Source organism: Triticum dicoccoides, chromosome 3B, assembly GCF_002162155.2.
Source record: "Triticum dicoccoides isolate Atlit2015 ecotype Zavitan chromosome 3B, WEW_v2.0, whole genome shotgun sequence".
In the NCBI taxonomy this organism is placed as follows: Eukaryota; Viridiplantae; Streptophyta; class Magnoliopsida; order Poales; family Poaceae; genus Triticum; species Triticum dicoccoides.
The window spans coordinates 616900203-616928112 of NC_041385.1; positions in this window are offsets into that span (position 1 = coordinate 616900203).

Genomic DNA, 27910 nt, shown 5'->3' on the forward strand with positions numbered 1-27910 from the left:
TCACGGCGGACATCCGCGGGGACTTGATCTTCGATGGATTTGAGCCACAGCCGAGCTTGCCGCACTGTCACGGCGAGCATGATCCAGCTCTACAGCCGGACAGTACCCTGGAGGCCGCACTCAAACCCGTTCCGATCTTCAATTCGGAGCCGGCTGCGCAGGTCGAGGACGGATGGCTAGACACCGCCTCGGGAACTGCCACCTCTACATCGATAGAGCCGAACAATGACCTTGTCCCTCATGAAGCTCGTGACTCCGAGGTGCCGGACTCCCTGTCGGACTCCGAACCTCCCGCGCCCCCTCCGATCGAATCCGATTGGGCGCCGATCATGGAGTTCACCACAGCGGACATCTTTCAACACTCACCTTTTGGCAACATCTTGAGTTCGCTAAAGTATCTCTCGTTATCAGGAGAGACCTGGCCGGACTGCGGTCAGGATGGTTGGGATGCGGACGACGAAGAAATTCCAAGCCCACCCACCACCCACTTGGTAGCCGCTGTCGACGATCTAACCGACATGCTAGACTACGACTCCGAAGACATCGACGGTATGGACGAAGATGCCGGAGATGACCAAGAACCAGTGCCTACTGGGCACTGGAAAGCCACCTCATCATATGACATATACATGGTGGATATCCCAACGGATGGGAACAACAAAGAAACAGCGGAGGATGACCCCTCCAAGAAGCAGCCCAAGCGCCGGCGTCAGCGGTGCCGCTCTAAATCCCGCCACAGCAAGAATGAAGACTCCGACACCGGAGATAATAATACACCGGACAGTGCCGAAGATAACACACTCCAGCAAGATGCAGCGCAGGAGGACGGAGACGCCAGCCCTCATGAGAGAGCGGTAGAAGAAGAGGTAGAGGATTATATGCCTCCCTCCGGAGATGAGGCAAGCCTCGACGCCGATGAATTCATCGTGCCTGAGGATCCCGTCGAACAAGAGCGTTTTAAACACAGGCTTATGGCCACGGCGAACAGCCTCAAGAAAAAGCAGCAACAGCTTAGAGCTGATCAAGATCTGCTAGCCGACAGATGGACTGAAGTCCTCACGGCCGAAGAGCATGAGCTCGAACGCCCCTCCAAAAGCTACCCTAAACGCAAGTTGCTCCCCCGATTAGAGGAGGAAGCGTATGAACTCGCATCACCAGGAGACAATACGGTTGATCGACCACCCCGTGGTCGCGACAGAGAGGCCTCTAGGCCCTTCACTAGACCTGTACCCCGGCATCGCTCGAAAAGCACAAGGCCACAGGGGAACACTCCGGACTTGCGAGATATATTGGAGGATAAGGCAAGACAATCAAGATCGATCTATGGATCGCGTGGGCGCCCCACGGTACGTGACGACAGCCGTCGCGCCGGACACAGTAAGTCCGGCAGGGCTGAACAAAACAGACAAAGCTCTTTTGAGCTCCGTCGTGATATCGCCCAGTACAGAGGCGCCACACACCCACTATGCTTCACAGATGAAGTAATGGATCATCAAATCCCCGAAGGGTTTAAACCCGTGAATATCGAATCTTACGATGGCATAACAGACCCCGCGGTCTGGATTGAAGACTATCTTCTTCACATCCACATGGCCCGCGGTGACGATCTTCAGGCCATCAAATATCTCCCCCTCAAGCTTAAAGGACCAGCCCGGCATTGCCTTAACAGCTTGCCAGCAGAGTCAATTGGGAGTTGGGAAGACCTGGAAGCCGCATTCCTTGATAACTTCCAAGGCACGTATGTGCGACCACCAGACGCTGATGACCTAAGCCACATAATTCAGCAGCCAGACGAATCGGCCAGACAATTCTGGGCACAGTTCTTAACCACGAAAAACCAAATTGTCGACTGTCCGGATGCGGAGGCCCTTGCAGCCTTCAAGCATAATATCCGCGACGAGTGGCTTGCCCGGCACCTGGGACAGGAAAAGCCGAAATCCATGGTAGCCCTCACATCACTAATGACCCGCTTCTGCGTGGGTGAGGACAGCTGGCTAGCACGCAGCAATAACCTCAGCAAAAATTCTGGCAGTCCGGATTTCAAGGACCGAAATGGCAGGTTGCGTCGTAACAAAAACAAGCGCCGCATCAACAGCGACAATAGTGAGGATACGGCAGTCAATGCCGGATTCATAGGCTCTAAACCCGGTCAGCGGAAAAAGCCATTCAAAAGAACTACTCCGGGTCCATCCATTTGAACCAAATACTCGACCGCTTGTGCCAGATACACGGCACCCCCGAAAAACCAGCCAACCACACCAACAGGGACTGTTGGGTATTCAAGCAGGCGGGCAAGTTAATTGCCGAAAACAATGACAAGGGGCTGCATAGCAATGACGAGGAAGAGACCCGACCGCCGAACAATAGAGGACAGAAGGGTTCCCCCCCCACAGGTGTGGACGGTGAACATGATATACGCAACGCACATACCCAAAAGGGAGCGGAAGCGTGCACTCAGGGATGTATACGCGATGGAGCCAGTCGCCCCGAAGTTCAATCCATGGTCCTCCTGCCCGATCACTTTTGACTGAAGGGACCACCCCACCAGCATCCGCCACGGCGGATTCGCTGCATTGGTCCTAGACCCAATCGTCGATGGATTTCACCTCACTAGAGTCCTGATGGACGGCGGCAGCAGCCTGAACCTGCTCTATCAGGATACAGTGCGCAAAATGGGCATAGACCCCTCAAGGATTAAACCTACCAAGACGACCTTTAAAGGCGTCATACCAGGTGTAGAAGCCAATTGTACAGGCTCAGTTACACTGGAAGTGGTCTTTGGATCCCCGGATAACTTCCGAAGTGAGGAGTTAATCTTCGACATAGTCCCATTCCGCAGCGGCTATCATGCCTTGCTCGAAAGTACCATGTTTGCAAAGTTCAATGCGGTACCGCACTACGCATACCTCAAGCTCAAGATGCCAGGCCCTCGAGGAGTCATCACGGTCAACGGAAACACTGAACGCTCTCTCCGAACGGAGGAACATACAGCGGCTCTCCCGACAGAAGTACAAAGCAGCCTCTTAAGGCAATTCTCGAGTCCGGCCGTTAAACGGCCGGACACAGCTAAGCGCACCCGGAGTAACCTACAACAAGACCACCTGGCACGTTTCAAGCACGCGTAGCAGTGCGGCCCCAACCCCAGCCCCTGCAAAACGTCAAAACAGGTCCTTCGCGTACACCATTACGCTCTGAAGATACCATGGGCATGGGGAGAGGGGAACGACCACGATAAGCCCAGACTGCGGCACCACACAAGGGGCCATCAAGTGTGTCGTTCTTTTTTTCTTTTTAGCTTTTATTTTTCTACTCACAGGACTCCGTTCGTCAGAGGCCCTGTCCGGCAGCAGACCTGCCGAACTCATGATGCAACAGCCAGAGAAGGATAAAGGCTACAACGAATATCCAGGTGGTCTCCATTACGAGCATTATATCTGTTTTACGCACCATTCGGCAGCCTACCCCTGGAGGGGGACATGTTTAACAGTCCCATCCCTTGCTTATCGCACCATTTGTATCGTTCTGCACTTACAACAGTCTTTCTTAAATAAACAATGCATCACCTTTTTGCTTATAATTGCATTTTCCTTTTATACATATGTTCATTTATGGCATGTCGCATCCGTACACTTTCGTACGGCTACAATACACCAGGGGCTTATGTTTCCCGCATCATGGTGTGATAAGTCCGAACACTTTCACAAGTGCGGCTCCCCGAACTTATAGCACTATATGCATCGGCTCCGAATCATGTCTTGGGTCAATAGTTGGGTTTGCCCGGCTCCCATGTTTTGGTACCTTACGTTCCGTTGTATCGGCTAAGGTAGCACTGGGAGAACCACTGCGATTGCGCCCCAGTTGAGCTGGGTTAACGCCTCAGTGGAGAAAGCTAAAACTGACCGTCATGATGAGGCGAGAGCCGGTCACTGTTCGGAGAGGTTTTTTGCGAGTCCTTAAAGACTTATGCCTCTTAGAGCGAAGAGCCGGATCTTGTCCGGCCCAGGCGTGGATAGCGCCCCAAATTCGGCCTTCCGAAGACTAGGGGCTTTGCTGAAATTTAAAACTATAGAATTCTATGGCTAAGTGAGAGTGTTCAAGCATTATAAGTCCGGTTGCCTTGTTCGCTGTGTTGAGCGCCTCCCTAGATGGACCCAAAAATGGGAACAAGAGTGCTCAAGTTTATCCCGAACACCCTAGCACTCGTGGCATGGGGGCTGAAGTCGACGACTTGCCATCTCTCAGATTTGATAAACAGCCGCACAGAAGGTAATATTTTAAATTAATAAGCGTTGCTTAGCGCATACGAACTAAGTTTTCAGCGCACAGGATAACAAAATGCGAGTCTACTAAAAAATTACATCTTTGGAGCACTCCCCCGCAATAGTGCGGGCGCCCTTCAGCACACTTATAATACATCTCGGGCGTGCGATGCTCCTTGCCCTCTGGTGGCGGGTCTGTCACAAGCTTCTGGGCATCCATCTTGCCCCAGTGCACCTTTGCGCGGGCAAGGGCCCGACGGGCACCCTCAATACAGGCGGAGTGCTTGATGACTTCAACCCACGGGCACGCATCCACCAGCCGCCGCACCAGGCCGAAGTAGCTCCCAGGCATGGCCTCCTTAGGCCACAGCCGAACTATGAGGCCCTTCATGGCCTGTTTAGCCGCCTTGTGGAGCTCGACCAGCCGCTTCAGCTGGTCGCTAAGGGGCACCGGATGTTCGGCCTCTGCATACTGAGACCAGAAGACCTTCTCCGTCGAGCTCCCCTCCTTGGCCCGGTAGAATGCGGCAGCATCGGACACGCTGTGAGGAAGATCTGCGAACGCTCCTGGGGAGCTCCGAATTCGGGTAAGCAACAGGTAATTAACACTCACATGCTTACTTTGCATGAATAATGCCTTACCCACTTCTATTTTCTTCACCGCCTCAATCTCCTGGAGGGCCTTGTAGGCTTCGGCCTTAGCGGCTTTGGCACTCTCAAGAGCTGTTGCAAGCTCAGACTCTCGAGTCTTCGAGCCACGCTCCAGGCTCTCATGTTTTTTCACGAGATCCTGGAGCTCTTGCTGTACCTCCGCCACCCGCGCCTCCTGCTTCTCTCGCTCGGTGCGCTCCGCGGCCGCATTACGTTCGGCCGCGGCCACCGCCTCTTTCAGGGTCGCCACCTCATTAGTGGCCCCTGCAATACCCACGTTATCCTTGTCATTCTTTTGCAACCAAATCCTTTTATGTAAGGTACAATTTTAATAAGGTATTACTCACCTTCCTTGTCCTCGAGCTGCTTCTTGGCACGGCCGAGCTCATTCTCGGACCGCTCGAGCTTCTCCCTCAAAGTATTAACCTCAGTAGTCAGTGTGGCAGAGGTCAGCAGCGCAGCCTGCAATCCCATATTGACATATTTATTATGGCTCCTGCGTATATCTTTTTAGATCCTCAGTCCGGCTTTTCTTTCCGAACACCGAACCGAGCATCAGGGGCTACTGTCTATGCGGTACCATTTTATACATATAGAAATTCTTACCTCAAGCCTGTTAGAAGGCTGCCGCAGGCTTCGGTCAGCCCGCTCTTGGCGAGCTGCTCCTTTTGAATCACCGCACTCATAACGGTGCGGTGTCCCTCTTCGATGGAGGCGCCATTGAGCGCCTCCAGCAAGCTGTCCGGCGCCTCCGGTTGGACGGAGGCTGCCGGCGTCACGGTCTTGCCCTTCTTGCGAAGGGGTCGCCCGCCGGACTCCGGAGCCACTGTGGGTTCCGGGGCCGAGTCCGGTGCAAAGTCCGGGAGGTTGTCCTGCGACAGCTCCGGGGCCCTCTCCTCCTGGTGGGTCCCTTCTTGGGATCCCGCCTCGGCATCGTCCGCGTCACGGGGGGTGGAGGCAGTCGGAAGAGAATCCATAACCGACGCACCTAAGGACCCGCTCGATGAAGCGGGAAGATCATCCTTAGGTGGACTACAGGGTTGTATGCGGCATTAGAAAGACATTATGTGGCGAAAAATATAAACCTTGAAGTTATTCGGGAATCTGGATACGTACGATCTCGCCAGGGCTTGGCCCTTGGAGGCCAGTCCTCGTCGTCATCACTGGCGTTGGCGGAGCGGTCCGGGGGAAGAGTTTTTCCCTTCTTGGACCCTTCGGCCTCCCTTGTTGGAGAGGCCTTCCTTTTCTTCCCTCCCCCCGCCGGGGAGAGGCTTTCTTCTCCTCCTCGCCTTGGTGGGAGGAGTCGGCCTCGGATTCATCATCCGATAGCACCTGAAAACGGGAACTCTTCCGAGTCCCCGTGGCCTTGTTCTTGGCCTTCTTCTCCGGCACCACATGGGGCGCCGGAGCCAGCAGCCCCGTTAAGCGGGCGTCCGCTGGGTCCTCTGGCAAGGGGGCCGGACAGATAGTCTGTTCGGCCTTCGCCAGCCAGTCCTGTCAAAGGAAAGGGAGTTTAGATCCTGCATAGAGTCAAACTATGGATAACAAGCGTCCCTTAAAGGATTAAATCACTTACCTCATCAGCTGGACGCTGCGAGCTGAATCCGCGATCTTCGATAGCGGATGCGGGAGCCTCGGCACCCTTGAACAGCACCTTCCAGACATCTTCGTACGTAGTGTCGAAGAGCCCACTCAAAGTCTGGTGCTGCGCCGGATCGAACTCCCACATGTTGAAGCCCCGTCGTTGGCACGGGAGAATCCGGCGGATGAGCATGAGCTGGACTACGTTGACAAGCTTGAGCTTCTTGTCCACCAGCTTCTGGATACAGGCTTGGAGTCCGGTCAGCTCCTCCGAATCCCCCAGATCCGGCCACTCTCTTTCTAGGAGGTGAGCCGTGTAGGGATGCCGAATCTGAATTCGAGGGCCGCTGCCCAATCAGGGTCATGCGGCTCGGTGATGTAGAACCACCCCGATTGCCACCCCTTAATGGTTTCCACGAAAGTACCCTCCAGCCATGTAACGTGGGACATCCTGCCCACCAAGGCGCATCCGCACTCCGCTTGGCTGCCCTTCACAACTTTCGGCTTGACACTAAAGGTCTTGAGCCACAAGCCGAAGTGGGGCTGGATGCAGAGGAAGGCCTCGCACACGACGATAAACGCCGAGATGTTGAGGATAAAATTCGGGGCCAGATCATGGAAATCTAGGCCGTAGTAGAACATGAGCCCCCGGACAAAGGGATGAAGTGGGAAGCCCAGTCCGCGGAGGAAATGGGGAAGGAATACTACCCTCTCATGGGGCCTAGGGGTGGGGATGAGCTCTCCCTCGTCGGGGAGCCGGTGCGCGATGTCGCTGGACAAGTATCCGGCGCTGTGCAGCTTCTGGATATGCCCCTCCATGACGAAGGAGGCCATCCACTTGCCTCCTGCTCCGGACATATTTGGAGAAGGTTGAGGTGAGATGTGCGGACCTGGGCACTGGAGCTCGAGTTCGCGGAGATGGATAAGCCAAGGAGGAAGAAGGCGCAGGTAAAAGGATTGGATCTTTATCCCCTTATATGGGCGGACGGAAACATGCGTCCCCATCGGCCTGATAAAACTCGCTTATCTCCCAAGTGCCGCAATCAATGGCGCGGTTGGGTTACCCACGTCCGTATTGATGGGAATCCCGGAATAAGGGGAACATGATCTCTGCTTCGACAAGACGTGCCAAGGAAACCGCCTCGCTAAACGCGCTGAGATGGAACAAAAAAAACAATTTGAAGGCTTGGTAGTAGTGTGACGTTACGCCACAAAATACGTCAGCAGATTGAACTTGTGTAATATTATTCTCTCTACGATTGTATCTGGAATTTATTTTGCAGAGCCGGACACTATCCTGGTGTTCACAATCTTCTATAAATTATTCGGAGGAGGAACCCGCCTTGCAATGCCGAAGACAACATGCCCGCCGGACTCGTCGTCATTGAAGCCTAGTTCAGGGGCTACTGAGGGAGTTCCGGACTTGGGGGTGTCCGGATAGCCGAACTATCATCATCGGCCGGACTCCAAGACTACGAAGATACAAGATTGAAGACTTCGTCCCGTGTCCGGATGGGACTTTCCTTGGCGTGGAAGGCAAGCTTGGCGATACGGATATGTAGATCTCCTACCATTGTAACCGACTCTGTGTAACCCTAGCCCTCTCCGGTGTCTATATAAACTGGATGGCTTTAGTCCATAGGACGAATAACAATCATACCATAGGCTAGATTCTAGGGTTTAGCCTCCTTGATCTCGTGGTAGATCCACTCTTGTAACACACATCATCAATATTAATCAAGCAGGACATAGGGTTTTACCTCCATCAAGAGGGCCCGAACCTGGGTAAAACATCGTCTGCCTTGTCTCCTGTTACCATCCGCCTAGATGCATAGTCGGGACCCCCTACCCGATATCCGCCGGTTTTGACACCGACAACCCCGATAAAAAGGATGACGAGGACACTCAAAATCCAGATAAGGACAAGCCCGTTGATGAACCACCAAAGCACCGGCGCCACCGACGTCACGCATGATCGCATCGGGCAAGGGACAGTAATACCGGCACTGGAGGCAGCAAGACTCCGGATAACGCGGAAGACCCCGAACACCCCATCGAGCCCACGTTCGAACGGGACAAAAGAGAGGAGGGTCAGTATAGCCCCGAACATGCTGATCATGAAGATTCGAAGGACAACAGCTATATGCCAATCTCCAAAGAGGATTTTAGCCTTTGTGACGAAGATTTTATCGTCCCAGAGGAACCTCTCGAACAAGAACACTTCAAGCGAAAACTCATCGCCACCGTGCGAAGCCTAAAAAAGAAGCAGCAGCAACTCAAAGCTGAACATGATACATTCAATGAAAGGTGGACCAATGTCGCACCCAATATGCGACCCTATCCTAATGGAACTCGAAGGTCCCACCAAGGATAGAAGCGCATATTGGAGACGCTTTTGCAAGGTGGATATCATTACATCGTACCATTACATAATAGTTGGGATGCATACAAGAGGCATAGAATGCCAGACGAATACAACATCACAATACATAAGAGCATCATCCGACTATGGATGAAACACAAACAGAAACTCAAACGATATCCACCCTGCTAGCCCAGGCTGCCGACCTGGAACCTATGCCCTGATCGAAGAAGAAGCAGAAGAAGAACTCCAAAACAAGTAAGCATTGCTCTCGCGTCATGATCACCGCGTAACCGGTACCTGCAACTGTTGTTGTAGTAATCAGTGAGCCACGAGGACTCAGCAATCCCATCACCATGGGTATCAAGACTAGCAAAGCTTAACGGGAAAGGAAGGGGTAAAGTGGTGAGGTTGCAGCAGCGACTAAGCATGATATGGTGGCTAACATAGGCAAATAAGAGCAAGAAGAGAAGCAACGGAACGGTCGTGAAGCTAGCAATGATCAAGAAGTGATCCTGAACTCCTACTTACGTCAAACATAACCCAAAACCATGTTCACTTCCCGGACTCCGCCGAAAAGAGACCATCACGGCTACACACGCGGTTGATGCATTTTAATTGAGTCAAGTGTCAAGTTATCTACAGCCGGACATTAACAAATTCCCATCTGCCACATAACCGCGGGCACAGCTCTCGAAAGTTTATACCCTGCAGGGGTGTCCCAACTTAGCCCATCACAAGCTCTCACGGTCAACGAAGGATATTCCTTCTCCCAGGAAGACCCGATCAGTCTCGGAATCTCGGTTTACAAGACGTTTCGACAATGGTAAAACAAGACCAGCAAAGCCGCCCGATGTGCCGACAAATCCCGATAGGAGCTGCACATATCTCGTTCTCAGGGCAACACCGGATGAGACTAGCTACGAGTAAAACCAGACCTCAAGCTTCCCCGAGGTGGCCCCGCAGGCAGCTTGGTTCGGACCAACACTCGAAGGAGCACTGGCACAGGGGGGGGGGTTAAAATAAAGATGACCCTCAGGCTCCGGAAACCCAAGGGAAAAAAGGCTTAGGTGAGGCAAATGGTAAAAGCAAGGTTGGGCCTTGCTGGAGGAGTTTTATTCAAAGTGAACTGTCAAGGAGGTCCCATAAATCACCCAACTGCGTAAGGAACGCAAAATCAAGGAACATAACACCGGTATGACGGAAACTAGGGCGGCAAGAGTGGAACAAAACACTAGGCATAAGGCCCAGCCTTCCACCCTTTACCAAGTATATAGATGCATTAATTAAATAAGAGATATTGTGATATCCCAACATAATCCTGTCCATCCTGGAGCAATCTTCAACTTCACCTGCAACTAACAACGCTATAAGAGGGGCTGAGCAAAACCGGTAACATAGCCAAGCAATGGTTTGCTAGGAAGGGTGAAAAAGTTTAGAGGTTGACATGGCAATTTGGGAGGCTTGAAGAGCAAAAGATAGGCAGCGCAACATAGCGATAGAATGAAGCAACTAGCATAGCAATGATAGTAGTGAGATCCAAGGTGACGGTCATCTTGCCTGAAATCCTGCTAGGAAGAAGAACGAGTCCATGAAGAAGACAAGTGGACTTTGTTGAACGAATCCTCACAACTCTGGAACGAAACCAAAGATAACGAGAGAAGCAACCCGGAAAGAAGCAAACAACATGGTAAACAATCATCACATAAGCATGGCATGATGTACAATCAAGTATGATGCATATCCGGATTAAATAGGCATGGCATGGCAAAGTGCAACAAACAAAACTACAAGTTAAATGGAGCTCAATATGCAACGAGTTGCATATCGACGAAACACCACATCAATTATTTAGTTCTCTCTCGGTTTTGTACCCAACAATATTAAATGTTGTTAAACATTGCAAGAGGTGAAACATATAGAAACTAACTATTTAGGCAAGTTTAAATGAGGCCGGAACAACAAACAACAATTCCGGAAAATCCTCATATGCATATTTCGAATTTTCTACTGTTCTGCCCTAAACACAATTTTAATGTTGTTAAACAGGAAAATAAAGTGCACCATGTTAATCTATGCATTTTTTCACCCCATTTACATATAAAGTTTATTTAAAACCAAGCTACGGTTATTTAGTTATGAAGTAAATCATTTTAACATGGCATTTATGCAAAATTAAACAAACATCAAGTTAAAACATTTTAAAGATGGATGGAAGTGGCATATTATGAAACTAGATAAAATTCTAAGCATTTTTCATATATAAATTATTTACATATGATGCACGATTTGTGAGTTATTAAATGTATGAAGCATGAGGTTTTTTTTGCAAATCTGTAGTCCAGGAAAAGTAGACAAATTCACTAATTCTGAAAAAAAACTACGCGAGCCGAATCTGGCTGGGCCAAACAGTGTACAGGAGAAGGGCTGGAGGGACTGCTCACCATGGGCCAAGCCCAGGTCGGTGGAGATGTGGCCCGAAGCGACGAAGGGATGAGGAGCGCGCGTGTGCCCGCACGCACGCACGTGAGGGAGGCGGTCAACGCGCCTGGGATGAACGGGCGAGGCAGGGATCGAGCACGCTGCTCAATCCGGTGAGGACGGCCGAAGGGGCGCCGGATCCGGGCGACGGCAGGAGGGACTTGGCGATGGCGAGGCAAGCGAAGGCGGCGACGCCAGGTAGGATCTGGGCAGAGGCGAGGGACTTGGTGCTCGAGACAGACAGGAGGGCGCCGTCCTCGTCAGGAACAGTTGAAGACGACAGCGACAGGGACTGCGGTAGGCGACGGTGTAGTTTGGGCGGCGGAGCTCATCGCGGAGGGGCGGTGCGGCGGTCCGTGGTGGTCAACACGCAGGGGCGGGGCGAGGCGCGTCCCTCATCTCCTAGACGAAGCAGAGGAGGAGGTGCGGATGGGATGGCGCTAGTCGAGGCAGAGGTGGCTCGCAGGAAGGCACGTGGCAACGAGGAGGAGGCCGCAGGTGAGGTAGGCGCTTGGCAGGAGGCGAGGCAGGCAGCGGCGACGTGGACGACCATGGATGCTCCTGCGGGCTTCCTGGAGAAGACAGGGAGCAGGTGAGAGAGGGAACCAGAGGGAATAGGGGAAGAAGGGAAAAGGCATATCGCTCATCTGCTGGTGGTGCCCGACGGCGAAGGGAGCTCCGGTGGTGCTGCTGCTTGCGGCAGCACGCGGGAAGCACGGGAGGAGGGCGATGGGGTCGGCATGGAGGCAGCTCGGGCAGGGGAGCACACGGGAGCCGCGGGCGTGCAGATCGGGCACGAGGAGGACGGCGTACGGGGACGAGGGGTTGGTCAGGCGGGGCTATGGTGGTTGGCTCGCTGGGGAAAACGAGAGTGGGAGGATTTTTGGATCGGGAGGGGATCCCGAGGAAGGGGAGACAAGAGGAGTGGCGGCGGCGGAATGAGGAGGATGGGACAAGCTGCCTAATTTCTAGGGTTGTGTCCCGTGTATATATAGCAGGTGGATTTGGCTAGGGACTATTTGGTTCCTCCGATCGTAATCGGGCGGCCCGGAATAAATAGGTTAGGGCGTCCAATTAAGAAAACAGAGATGTTTTCGGGATGTTAGGGGATGATACGAATCCAACGGAGATGACTGAGCGGGTCAGGTTCGGGGCAGGTTTCGGACACGCGCAAGAGGGGGTCGATGGTTGTACAGAGAGGCTCAAACGGTCGGACAACAAATAAAAGGTTGGTCTCAAAAGGGATAACAAAGGCAAGGGGGAAACGCGGCAACTACGAGCGGATGCAATGCGCATGGTGCTATGAGATGAGATGCATGACATGAACAAAATGCAAAACAAAAGACAAAACCCAACCATGGAGGAAATAACATATCACATCTCCGGAAAAGGCAAGAGTTGTAGTTACGAATATGGAAAGTTGTATCTGGGGCGTTACAACACTCCACTACGAGAGGATCTCGTCCCGAGATCTAGGATGGCACCGGAGGGAAAAGGAAGAGGAAGATAAGAGATAAACTAAGTTGCTTCTTCGACAAACAAGTGAAACCATGAACCTTGAGAGGTGAGCAAAATGAAAGAAAGAAAACAATGAAGATGAACAAAGTGAAAACACTCTGTTAGAAAAGAGGAACAAGGGATACGATGAGAACCAAGAGGATTAGTGATAAGATAGATATTGAAACCACTCCAGTTAAAACTAAATAGAGAAGGAATAAGATTGATATAATTTGGGCAGCACTCCGACTGAAAGAAGAAGGAAAACTAGATAAGATGAAAAGCACTTGAAGAGATGACACAACACTCCGGTTAAATGGATAAGCAAGAAAAGAACACAATCCTCACAATTCGAGATGATGAGTGAAGAGAGCAACATCACCATGCCTCCGGAAGAAAGAATAGAAGATAGATCATTGGAATAAAAGAATGGAGAAGAAAATGCCAACTTCAGCCACAAATGAGCTTGGAAAGCACCCTTCCAAGAAGGTTATAACGGAATTGTTGGAAAACCAACAACGAAAAGAATAAGCTTGTAGTGGGCTTATGGAAAACTTTTCAAAATTGAGGCAAAATTCTGCCACTACGGAAACAAATAATATAATTGATAACACCAGCGAGAAGAAAAACTTCTTACACCAAGATGATAGAGAGATAACTTGGACCATTGATAATCACCACAATAGCAACATTCCTTAGGGAAGGCTTTAGGTGAAATATGACACAAGATAACTCCAATGAAGAGATTAATGGATTTAAAATACGTCATTCTTGACAACATGAGAATCACGAAATGTGAATGGAAATTGCCAAGAATGATATAACACCACCTCAAAAGATAAGGTAGAATTGCACTTCGAAATGCAAGAAGAAGAATACTTGAGCTTTTCCAAGAACAATCTTGAAGAACACTTCGAGAATGAGTTAACTCTTTAGCGAACCACCATGTAGAGCCTCCATGAAGAACTCCGGTAATAAAAGGATGATAGAAAGAGAGAGAAGTTGAAAACACAAGGTGAAGCCTTGCGATGATTTAGAAGGAGCTTCACGACAAGATAATGCGGAAAACTTGGAACTCCAGAAAAGAAAGGTGAAGCATCTCGAACCGAGAATGTGATATGATGACCAACTCCGGAAAGAAAGATGAATCACTTGTAATCAAGAATTTATTCATCATGAATAATCTCCGGAAAAAGAACTGAATCACCTCGAGGAAATAAGAATAAGATTTATTGTATGCTTATCCTTTATCAAATTCAATTGATGACAAGCAATGGATTTGGGACACTACTTATTCCCGTAGAAATGATTAAAAGAGATATGGCACAAACTTGAGAAGGTATTGATGGAACCACCGGTGGGATTGGAAACAACGAATGAAATGATACGGTAGCAAAGGAAGAGGAATCTTGAACGAACCACCATAAGAATTGAAAATGAAAGTAGCAAAGACACATTTCACCGGGAAGAATTGGAGAATGATAGCTACACGCTGAGAATGAAGAATTATGACATGATGGCCTTCGGAGGAAAGAAATGGAAACAACTCATGAAATACTCCGGATGGTTGAGAAAAAGGAATTTCTGACAAACGGAATACTTAGAGAGGGTAACAAGAAGCTAGAACCGCGAATCTTCGGGAGAACGGGAAAAATTGAGAGGAAAACTCTTCTTCGATCTTCAAATGACGACGAGAAACACCACCAAAATTGTTAAGGCACTCCAGGGGAATGAAAAAGCGAAGAGGTTGAGGCAACAATGAAAATGATTTGAAATTGATCTTGGAAAAGATCTGACTGATTAAATTCATACTTAAGTCAAACTTCGAAAAGGATTTGAGAATAGCTCCGGGAAATTAGAAGAGTCAGGTAAGATCCTGGGAAAAGACCTGTGGGTTAGGGCCCACTCGAAAGAAACATCGTTGAAGGATTGCTTGAAATAGAGATTGCACCGGTAGAATTAAATAGCTTGAATGGGAGAAAAACCTCGAAATAACTCGAACGGATTAAGAATGGAAACACAAGTCTTGTGAGATATCTTCAGCACTCCAAAACAAATGAATAGGAAGAAGTGAATGATTAAAAGGTGCATCGGCATGAGAAAGCATTAGAAACGAGGAAAGGAATATGATGAATATCGAAAGCTTGAATTGGATCCACCGGAGAAGAAACAACAATGAAGGATGATGAACTTGAAACTGTTGAGCATCTTCTTGGGAAATCAACGGATAAGAACATTGATTGAAAAGAGTGAAGAGACTTCACATGAATAAATGGATACTTGATTAAAATATATGAGTCCTTGCAGAAAAGGGTGGGAGGGCGGGAAAACAAAGGCAACTTGGGGACAGATGAAACGGATACCGTTGGGAAAACTTAGAATTGATCTCACAAATGTTGAAATGATCGGATCCACTTGAAGAGAAGCACACCGGTTGGAAAGAATTGAGATGACAATATTGATGATCAAAAGGATTAGTACTCCCATAGAAATATGAGAACACCTCTTCGAAAAGGTACGGAATCAACACTTGACTTCGAAGCAACTCGAATACCACAAACAAAACAAAACAAAGGATTTGGCTTGCAGAATAAGCCGGAACAAATACATATGATAGAGATTTACCCAATCCCATATCAAGCATCTGTCACAAAGATATTCTAGGAGCTAGTTGAATTCCCACCTATAAACTCCCGAAACTTTCTGGTTATGCAATATGGTGTTGGGGATACAGGGGAAGCAATATATATCTCACCCAAACTAACAATCCCTACATCTAGCTGTATCCATCCGTCAACACATAACCAAGAAAACTCTGGAAATCGTGTACCTCAACCTTCGAAAAGCATACGTTATACAAGCTATGGCAATACTCCCGAACTCCCGCCCCAGTACTGGGTGGCGTCGAGGTTATCTCACCAACAACTGCATAAAAGAGATTTTCGATATCGGCAAAACTCAGGTATTCCAGAACCGCAACGATAAAATTGTGACGACAACACCTCGGAGCTCAACTCCCCGGGACACAGCCACAACCCCTAAATGTCAGGAGGCACCAAGAACAATGTTCTCGTCACAAGAATATCGGAACGATTCCAAGATACCCACGTGATCCTAAAAAAATTGTGAAAAATTGAGGAGAGGAAAGACAAAACATCTACGTCGAGAGTCCTCACCAGAGCGACGAAGGGGGATGAGGAGTAAAAATAATCCTACTCTCTGATATATATAATCCTAAGACTCAAAATAATTTTCTTCTAGACTCAACAACGGCCAACAATCAAGGGGGCTCCTATGGTCGGTCGAGGCTCTGATACCAACTTGTCGCGCCCAATATGCGACCCTATCCTAAAGGAACTCGAAGGTCCCACCAAGGATAGAAGCGCATATTGGAGACGCTTTTGCAAGGTGGATATCATTACATCATACCAATACATAATAGTTGGGATGCATACAAGAGGCATAGAATGCCACACGAATACAACATCACAATACATAAGAGCATCATCCGACTACGGATGAAACACAAACAAAAACTCAAATGACATCCACCCTGCTAGCCCAGGCTGCCGACCTGGAACCTATCCCCTGATCGAAGAAGAAGCAGAAGAAGAACTCCAAAACAAGTAAGCATTGCTCTCGCGTCATGATCATCGCGTAACCGGTACCTGCAACTGTTGTTGTAGTAATCAGTGAGCCACGAGGACTCTGCAATCCCATTACCATGGGTATCAAGACTAGCAAAGCTTAATGGGAAAGGAAGGGGTAAAGTGGTGAGGTTGCAGCAGCGACTAAGCATGATATGGTGGCTAAAATACGCAAATAAGAGCAAGAAGAAAAGCAACGGAACGGTCGTGAAGCTAGAAATGATCAAGAAGTGATCCTGAACTCCTACTTACGTCAAACATAACCCAAAACCATGTTCACTTCCTGGACTCCGCCGAAAAGAGACCATGACGGCTACACACGCGGTTGATGCATTTTAATTGAGTCAAGTGTCAAGTTATCTACAACCGGACATTAGCAAATTCCCATCTGCCACATAACCGCGGGCACGGCTCTCAAAAGTTTATACCCTGGAGGGGTGTCCCAACTTATCCCATCACAAGCTCTCACGGTCAACGAAGGATATTCCTTCTCCCAGGAAGACCCGATCAGTCTCGGAATCCCGGTTTACAAGACATTTCGACAATGGTAAAACAAGACTAGCAAAGCCGCCCGATGTGCCGAGAAATCCCGATAGGAGCTGCACATATCTCGTTCTCAGGGCAACACTGGATGAGACTAGCTATGAGTAAAACCATACCTCAAGTTTCCCCGAGGTGGCCCCGTAGGCAGCTCAGTTCGGACCAACACTCGAAGGAGCACTGGCCCGAGGGGGGGGGGGTTAAAATAAAGATGACCCTCGGGCTCCGAAAACCCAAGGGAAAAAAGGCTTAGGTGAGGCAAATGGTAAAACCAAGGTTGGGCCTTGCTGGAGGAGTTTTATTCAAAGCGAACTGTCAAGGGGGTCCAATACATCACCCAACCGCGTAAGGAACGCAAAATCAAGGAACATAACACCGGTATGACGGAAACTAGGGCGGCAAGAGTGGAACAAAACACCAGGCATAAGGCCGAGCCTTCCACCCTTTACCAAGTATATAGATGCATTAATTAAATAAGAGATATTGTGATATCCCAACATAATCCTGTCCATCATGGAGCAATCTTCAACTTCACCTGCAACTAACAACGCTATAAGAGGGGCTGAGCAAAAGTGGTAACATAGCCAAGCAATGGTTTGCTAGGAAGGGTGAAAAAGGTTAGAGGCTGACATGGCGATTTGGGAGGCTTGAAGAGGAAAAGATAGGTAGCGCAACATAGCGATGGAACGAAGCAACTAGCATAGCAATGATAGTAGTGAGATCCAAGGTGACGGTCATCTTGCCTGAAATCCTTCTACGAAGAAGAACGAGTCCATGAAGAAGACAAGCGGACGTGGTCGAACGAATCCTCACAACTCCGGAACGAAACCAAAGCTAACGAGAGAAGCAACCCAGAAAGAAGCAAACAACATGGTAAACAATCATCACATAAGCATGGCATGATGCACAATCAAGTATGATGCATGTCCGGTTTAAATAGGCATGGCATGGCAAAGTGCAACAAACAAAACTACAAGTTAAATGGAGCTCAATATGCAACGAGTTGCATATTGACGAAACACCACATCAATTATTTAGTTCTCTCTCGGTTTTGTACCCAACAATATTAAATGTTGTTAAACATTGCAAGAGGTGAAACATATAGAAACTAACTATTTAGGCAAGTTTAAATGAGGCCGGAACAACAAACAACAATTCCGGAAAATCCTCATATGCACATTTCGAATTTGCTACTGTTCTGCCCTAAACACAATTTTAATGTTGTTAAACAGGGAAACAAAGTGCACCATGTTAATCTATGCATTTTTCCACCCCATTTACATATAAAGTTTACTAAAACCGAGCTACGGTTATTTAGTTATGAAATAAATCATTTTAACATGGCATTTATGCAAAATTAAACAAACATCAAGTTAAAAAATTTTAAACATGGATGAAAGTGGCATATTATGAAACTAGATAAAATTCTAAGCATTTTTCATATATAAATTATTTACATATGATGTACGGTTTGTGAGTTATTAAATGTATGAAGCATGAGGATTTTTTTTGCAAATCTATAGTCCTGGAAAATTAGACAAATTCACAGATGCTGAAAAAAAACTACGCGAGCCGAATTTGGCTGGGCCAAACAGTGTACAGGAGAAGGGCTGGAGGGACTGCTCACCATGGGCCAAGCCCAGGTCGATGGAGATGTGGCCCAAAGCGACGAAGGGATGAGGAGCGCGCGTGTGCCCGCACACACGCACGTGAGGGAGGCGGTCAACGCGCCTGGGACAAACGGGCGAGGCAGGGATCGAGCATGCTGCTCAATCCGGCAAGGATGGCCGAAGGGGTGCCGGATCCAGGTGACGGCAGGAGGGACTTGGCGACGGCGAGGCAAGCGAAGGCGGCGGCGCCAGGTAGGATCTGGGCAAAGGCGAGGGACTTGGCGCTCGAGACAGACAGGAGGGCGTCGTCCTTGTCAGGAACCGTTGAAGACGACGGCGACAGGGACTGCGGCAGGCGACGGTGCAGTTTGGGCGATGGAGCTTGTCGCGGAGGGGCGGTGCGGCGGTCCGTGGTTGTCAATGCGCAGGGGCGGGGCGAGGCGCGTCCCTCGTCTCTTGGACGAAGCAGAGGGGAGGCGCGGATGGGATGGCGCTAGTCGAGGCGGAGGTGGCTCTCAGGAAGGCGCGGGACGATGAGGAGGAGGCCGCAGGTGAGGTAGACGCTCGACAGGAGGCAAGGCAGGCAGCGGCGACGGGGACGACCATGGATGCTCCTGCGGGCTTCCTGGAGAAGACAGGGAGCAGGTGAGAGAGGGAACCAGAGGGAACATGGGAAGAAGGGAAAAGGCATGGGGCTAATCTGCTGGTGGTGCCCGATGGCAAAGGGAGCTCTGGTGGTGCTGCTGCTTGCGGCAGCACGCGGGAAGCACGGGAGGAGGGCGATGGGGTCGGCGTGGAGGCGGCTCAGGCAGGGGAGTGCACGGGAGCTGCGGGCGTGCAGATCGGGCACGAGGAGGACGGCGTACGGGGACGAGGGGTTGGTCAGGCGGGGCTGTGGTGGTTGGCTCGCTGGGGAAAATGAGAGTGGGAGGATTTTTGGATCAGGAGAGGATCCCAAGGAAGGGGAGACAAGAGGAGTGGCGGCGGCGGAATGAGGAGGATGGGACAAGTTGCCTAATTTCTAGGGTTGGATCCCGTGTATATATAGCAGGTGGATTTGGCTAGGGACTATTTGGTCCCTCCGATCGTAATCGGACGGCCCGGAGTAAATAGGTTAGGGCATCCAATTAAGAAAACAGATATGTTTTAGGGATGTTAGGGGATGATACGAATCCAACGGAGATGACTGAGCGGGTCAGGTTCGGGGCAGGTTTCGGACATGCGCAAGAGGGGGTCGATGGTTGTGCAGAGAGGCTCAAACGGTCGGACAACAAATGAACGGTTGGTCCCGAAAGGGATAACAAAGGCAAGGGGGAAACGCGGCAACTACGAGCGGATGCAAGCTTTATGAAAACATGCAAATGCAATGCGCATGATGCTATGAGATGAGATGCATGACATGAACAAAATGCAAAACAAAAGACAAAACCCAACCACAGAGGAAATAACATATCACATCTCCGGAAAAGGCAAGAGTTGTAGTTATGAATATGGAAAGTTGTATCCGGGGCGTTACAACCAAGTTCCTAGCCGCCGAGGAGTATGGCCCCGAGCGACACGTAAAAAGTTACCCCAAGCACAAGCTGCTACCACAATTTGATGACGAAGCCCTTGAGCCAATAACGTCGAAATACAATCATGCGGATCAACCAGACCGCCCACCACATGGATGGGACAAAATGACACATCAAGCCGAACACCAGCCCGCACCTCCTCACCGAAGAGGCAAGGAGACAATTGCTGCTGGCTATACATATGATTTACCTCAGGACCTGGCCAATAAAGTCGGTCAGACCACATCGATTTATGGATCAAGAGGCCGTGCCCCGGCGCGATATAACGGCTATGAAACCCAGCGTGGTGAACATTACAATGTTCGGGATTAGCACCGAACTCAGATGTGATCCGATCGCCGCCGTGATGTTGCACGGTATAGAGGTGCTGCACACCCTATGTGCTTTACCGATGAGGTAATGCAACACCAGTTTCTGGAAGGGTTCAAGCCCGTAAACATCAAGCAGTATGATGGAATGACGGATCCGGCCGTCAGGATTGAAGACTTTCTTATTCACATTCATATGGCTCATAGAGATGAACTTCATGCCATTAAATATCTTCCTCTAAAGCTGAAAGGACCAGCACGACACTGGTTGAATAGCCTCCCAGAGAACTCCATTGGAACCTAGGAAGATTTAGAAGATGCTTTTCGGGCCAACTTTCAGGGCACTTATGTCCGGCCACCGTACTCTGATGACCTAAGTCACATAATCCAGCAACCTGGCGAATTGGCTCGCAAGCTTTGGAATCGGTTCCTAATCAAAAAGAACCAAATCATGGACTGTCCGGACGCCGAAGCCTTAGCGGCCTTCAAACACAGTGTCCATGACGAATGGCTCGCCCGACACCTCGAGCAGGAAAAGCTGAAGACCATGGCAACTTTAATTGCACTTATGACCCTTTTCCGCGCGGGTGAAGATAGCTGGCTGGCTCGTATAAGCAACAGCTCCGGTGACCCCGGCACCTCTGAGGCCAGGGGCGGCAATGGTAGACCATGCCGCAATAAAAAAAACGTCGAAGTAATAATGACGACGCAGATGATACGACAGTCAATGCTGGATTCAACGATTCTAAATCCGGTCAATGGAAGAAACCTTTCAAAGGCAACAGGGATGGCCTATCCAACTTGGACAAAATCCTTGAGAGGCCCTGTCAGATTCATGGCACACCCGACAAGCCCGCTAACCACACCAACAGAAACTATTGGGTTTTCAAACAGACCGGTAAACTAAATACCGAACACAACGGAAAGGGACCTCCAAGAGAGGACGATGATGAGCCCCGTCAGCCAAACACCGGGGGCCAAAAGCAGTTTCCCCCTGAGGTGAAAACAGTGAACATGATCTATGTGACTCACATTCCCAAAATGGAGCGCAAGCGCTCACTAAGGGACGTCTACATCGTAGAGCCTGTTGCCCCAAAATTCAATCCATGGGTAGCCTGTCCGATCACATTCGATTGCAGGGATCACCTAACTAGTATCCGTCACGGGGGTTCGGCCACCCTGGTACTTGATCCAATCATCGAGTGTTACCACCTCACTACAGTCCTTATGGACAGCGGCAACAGTCTCAACTTGATTTATCAAGACACTGTCTGCAAGATGGGCATTGACCCATGAAGAATCAAGCCTAGTAACACTACCTTTAAAGGTGTGATACCCGGCGTGGAGGCCCGTTGTACGGGCTCATTAACACTGGAGGTAGTCTTCGGCTCCCCACACAATTTTCAAAGTGAAGAACTGATCTTCGACTCTGCCCCCTTCTGCAGTGGTTATCACGCACTGCTCAGATGATAACCCACAAGTATAGGGGTCGCAACAATTTTCGAGGGTAGAGTATTCAACCCAAATTTGTTGATTCGACACAAGGGGAGCCAAAGAATATTCTCAAGTATTAGCAGTTGAGTTGTCAATACCACACCTGGATAACTTAATATCTGCAAGAAGGTGTTTAGTAGCAAAGTAGTATGGAAGTTACGATAACACTGGCAAAAGTAACAGTAGCAGTTTTGTAGTAATTGTAACAGTGGCAACGGCAAAGTAACAAAGCAAAGAGCAATATGTGAAAAGCTCGTAGGCATTGGATCAGTGATGGATAATTATGTTAGATGCGATTCCTCATGTAATAGTTATAACATAGGGTGACACAGAACTAGCTCTAGTTCATCAATGTAATGTAGGCATGTATTCCGAATATAGTCATACATGCTTATGGAAAAGAACTTGCACGACATCTTTTGTCCTACCCTCCCATGGAAGCGGGGTCCTATTGGAAACTAAGGGATATTAAGGCCTCCTTTTAATAGAGTACCGGACGAAAGCATTACCACTTAGTGAATACAAGAACTCCTCAAACTATGGTCATCACCGGTAAGTATCCTGATTATTGTCACTTCGGGGTTAACGGATCATAACACATAATAGGTGACTATAGACTTGCAAGATAGGATCAAGAACTCACATATATTCATGAAAACATAATAGGTTCAGATATGAAATCATGGCACTCGGATCCTAGTGACAAGCATTAATCATAGCAAAGTCATAGCTACATCAATCTCAGAACATAATGGACACTAGGGATCAAACCCTAACTAAACTAACTTGATTACATGGTAAATCTCATCCAACCCATCACCGTCCAGCAAGCCTACGATGGAATTACTCACGCATGACGGTGGGCATCATGAAATTGGTGATGGAGGATGGTTGATGATGACGACAGCGATGGATTCCCCTCTCCAGAGCCCCGAACGGACTCCAGATCAGTCCTCTTAGGAGAGTTTAGGGCTCGGCGGCAGCTCCGTATCGTAAAATGCGATGAATCCTTCTCTCTTAATTTTTTCTCCCCGAACGTGAATATATGGAGTTGGAGTTGGGGTCGGTGGAGCTCCAGGGGGCCCACGAGGCAGGGGGCACGCCCTAGGGGGGCTCCCCCACCCTCGTGGACAAGGTGTGGGCCCCCTGGTGTTGATTCTTTCACCAATATTTTTTTATTAAATCCAAAATTTTTCTCTGTGGATTTCCAGGTCATTCCGAGAACTTTTATTTCTGCACAAAAATAACACCATGGCAGTTCTGCTGAAAATAGCATCAGTCCGGGTTAGTTCCATTCAAATCAGGCAAGTTAGAGTCCAAAAGAAGGGCAAAAGTGTTTGGAAAAGTAGATACGATGGAGATGTATCAACTCCCCCAAGCTTAAACCTTTGCTTGTCCTCAAGCAATTCAATTGATAAACTAAAAGTGATAAAGAAAAACTTTTACAAACTCCATTTGCTCTTGTTGTTGCAAATATGTAAAGCCAACATTCAAGTTTTCAGCAAAGATTATTAACTAACCATATTCACAATAACACTTAGGTCTCATGTTTACTCATATCAATGGCATCATCAATTAGCGAGCAATAATAATAAATCTCGGATGACAACACTTTCTCAAAACAATCATAATATGATATAACAAGATGGTATCTCGCTAGCCCTTTCTGAGACCGCAAAACACAAATGCAGAGCACCTCTGAAGATCAAGGACTGACTAGACATTGTAATTCATGGCAAAAGAGATCCAGTCATAGTCATACTCAATATAAATTAATAGCAATGCATACAAATGACAGCGGTGCTCTCCAGCGGGTGCTTTTTAATAAGAGGATGGTGACTCAACATAAAAATAAATAGATAGGCCCTTCGCAGAGGGAAGCAGGGATTTGTAGAGGTGCGAGACCTCGATTTTGAAATAGAGATAAATAATATTTTGGGTAGTGTACTTTCGTTGTCAACATAACAACCGAGAGATCTCGATATCTTCCATGCTACACACATTATAGGCGGTTCCCAAACAGAAAGGTAAAGTTTATACTCCCCCTCCACCAACAATCATCAATCCATGGCTTGCCCGAAACAACGGGTGCCTCCAACTAACAACAACCCCGGGGGAGTTTTGTTTGCAACTATTTTGATTTAATTTGAGCATGGGACTGGGAATCCCAAAGACCAACCATTTTCTTGTGAGTGAGGAGCGAAGTCCACTCCCCTTGAGAATAACCCGCCTAGCATGGAAGATACAGACAACCCTAGTTGATACATGAGCTGTTCGAGCATACAAAATAGAATTTCATTTGAAGCTTTGGAGTTTTGCACATACAAATTTACTTGGAACGACATGTAGATACCGCATATAGGAAGGTATGGTGGACTCATATGGAATAACTTTGGGGTTTATGGATTTTGGATGCACAAGCAGTATTCCCGCTTAGTACAAGTGAAGGCTAGAAAGAGACTGGGAAGCGACCAACTAGAGAGCGACAACAGGCATGAACATGCATTAAAATTAATCAACACTGAGTGCAAGCATGAGTAGGATATAATCCACCATGAACATAAATATCGTGGAGGCTATGTTGATTTTGTTTCAACTACATGTGTGAACATGTGCCAAGTCAAGTCACTCGAATCATTCAAAGGAGGATACCACCCTATCATACCACATCACAACCATTTTAATAGCATGTTGGCACGCAAGGTAAACCATTATAAACTCCTAGCTAATTAAGCATGGCTTAAGGAACTATGATCTGTAATTGTCACTGAAAACATGTTTATTCATAATAGGCTGAATCAGGAACGATGAACTAATCATATTTACAAAAACAAGATAGGTCGAGTTCATACCAGCTTCTCTCTTCTCGATCATTTCATCATATATCGTCATTATTGCCTTTCACTTGCACAACCAAACGGTGTGGATAATAATAATAGTCCACGTGCATTGGACTAAGTTGGAATCTGCAAGCATTCAATTCAAGGGAGAAGACAAGGTAATATGGGCTCTTGGTTAAATCAACAATAATGCATCTGAGAGCCACTCAACATTTTCATCAAGGTCTTCTCCTCTCGACCCCCAAAGGAAAGAAAAGAAATAAAACTATTTACACGGGAAACGTCCAAACAAGCAAAAGAAGAACAAGAAATCTTTTTGAGTTTTCTTTTAATTACTACTACTACAAGCATGGAAAGTAGACTAGCTAATGCTATAACTATTTTTTTTGGTTTTTTTCTTAAGGTTATTCAAACACACAAGAAGAAAACAAGAAAAGGAAATAAACTAGCATGGATAGTACAATGAAAAAGTATGAGCACCGACAACTAGAATGAGTGTGTGAACATGAATGTAATGTCGGTGAGAAATACGTACTCCCCCAAGCTTAGGCTTTTGGCCTAAGTTGGTCTATGCCCACGGATTAGAGCTACTCTCCCCGGTGTACTGAGGAGTGTCATCTGAGTGCCACTGGCTGGCGATCTCTTCCGGATCCCACTAATAAAAGGACTGTCGATAAGGGTCAAGTGGTGGTTCCGGCTCAGGCTCTAGAGCTGGTGTCTGGCTCCGGTATGCGTGAACGGCCTCCGGAAAGATGAGGTACGTGCCTGAAGATAAGTCAAACAAAGAGGGTGCAGGCAAGATAATAGTCTCACTTTGAGTTTTATTAAATCTCAAATTGTACTTAATCATCATCTCATTATTTTTAACAATAAATTCATGTGCTACCATACTCTTATAATCTAGAAAAATAGGTGGCAACAGCTTTTCCTGTTTCTCATAATGCCTAATAGTTATCCTAAAGTGTTTAGCAAGGTGTGAAGCAAAGATGCTTCCAAAGATGGGGCCCTTTGTACGGTTCAGACTTAACCGTTTAGCAATAATAGCGCCTAAACTAAAAGTGTTATCGTGAAACAAAGCATGGCACAAAATAACAATATCAGGGGCACTAGAGTTTCCACAGTTCCCGCGACCAATTAAGCATCTACTAGCAAATATTGCAAAGTAATGTAGAACAGGAAAGTGTATGCTAGTAATTCTTGCATCAGAAACCTTCCTCGTTTCCCCTACAATAATCATATCAATAATCCATTCACATCACTACGATGTGGTTCCTCTATGTTGCCCTCAAAGGGTATCATGCAGACCCCACAAAAATCTTGTAGTGTCATCTCCTTAACCTCATCATATAAATGAAACTCCACTAAAGGTGGTGATTTCTTAGCATGAAAGTAAATTTTTTGCACGAAAGTATTAGTGAGTAGGAGATACTGATCGAGCTTGTCGTGGAGGAAGTCGGTGAGGCGTGCATTATCAGCCAAAGAATAAAAATCATCATGAATCCCGACTGCTCTCAAGAACTCATCACAAGGCTATTCACACGACCGAACCTCCGCGACGTGAGGGAGATTATATTTGGGCTTTTTATTCTCCTTATTTTGTTTATCCTTCGAGCTTTGGCTCGAAGAGCCCCTCAGAAATCTCTTCATCATTTTCTGAAAATTTCTGAAATTTTTAGAAACTCAAAAATAAAAGTGAACCAAACTCAACAAAATTGATAGCAACTACTCCCACAAGTGCCTAGAGACTATATCATGCATTAGAACTACTTTGGACCAAATAAATTTGACATGCAAGATCAAGAATAGGTTCACCTAGGCAGCAAAAAATTGCAATGAATAAAGCACTAGAACAAAAACTAATTGGACCATTGGAGGAGTCACATACCAAAGAACAATCCCCCAAAGCAGTTTTGTGAATGAAGCTTTGAGGAAGGAGATCAAAAATGGCAGCAAGATGAGCTAGAACTCGTGCTTGAGCTGGATGGTGATTTTTTTGGTAGGAAGAAGAAGTGTATGGGTGCAGGAATGAGTGGAGGGGGGCCACCAGGGGCACACGAGGCAGGGGGCACGCCCCAGGGGGGTGGGCGTGCCCTGGAACCTCATGGCCATGTGCTTTTCCCCCTGCTGTGTTCTCAATGCCAAATATTCTCAAATATTCTAGAAAAAAACATATTTCATTTTCAGGGCATTTGGAGAACTTTTATTTTCGGGGTATTTTTTATTGCAAGGATAATTTAGAAAACAGACAGAAAATACTATTTTTACTTTATTTAATCTAAATAATAGAAAGTAAAAGGAGGGTACAGAGAGTTGTGCTTTCCAACTTCATCCATCTCATGCTCATCAAAAGGAATCCACTAACAAGGTTGATCAAGTCTTGTTAACAAACTCATTCTGAATAACATGGAACCGGAGAAATTTAGAATACCACTAGGTTACCTCAACGGGGATATGTACATCCCCAATAATAAGAATATCATATTTCTTCTTGACAGTAGGAAGAGGGAATTCAAAACCTCCAATAATAATAGATGGAATTTTTCTGATAGAATTGATACTGTGAACTTGTGGTTGTTTCCTCGGAAAGTGTACCATATGCTCATTACCATTAACATGAAAAGTGACATTGCCTTTGTTGCAATCAATAACAGCCCCTGCAGTATTCAAAAAGGGTCTACCAAGGATAATTGACATACTATCATCCTCGGGAATATCAAGAATAACAACGTCCATTAAGATAGTAACGTTTGCAACCACAACATGCACATCCTCACAAATACCGACAGGTATAGCGGTTGATTTATCGGCCATTTGCAAAGATATTTCAGTAGGTGTCAAGTTATTCAATTCAAGTCTACGATATAAAGAGAGAGGCATAACTCTAACACCGGCTCCAAGATCACATAAAGCAGTTTTAACATAGTTTCTTTTAATGGAGCATGGTATAGTTGGTACTCCTAGATCTCCTAGTTTCTTAGCTATTCCACCCTTAAAAGTATAATTAGCAAGCATGGTGTAAATTTCATCTTCTGGTATCTTTCTCTTATTTGTAAAAATATTTTTCAT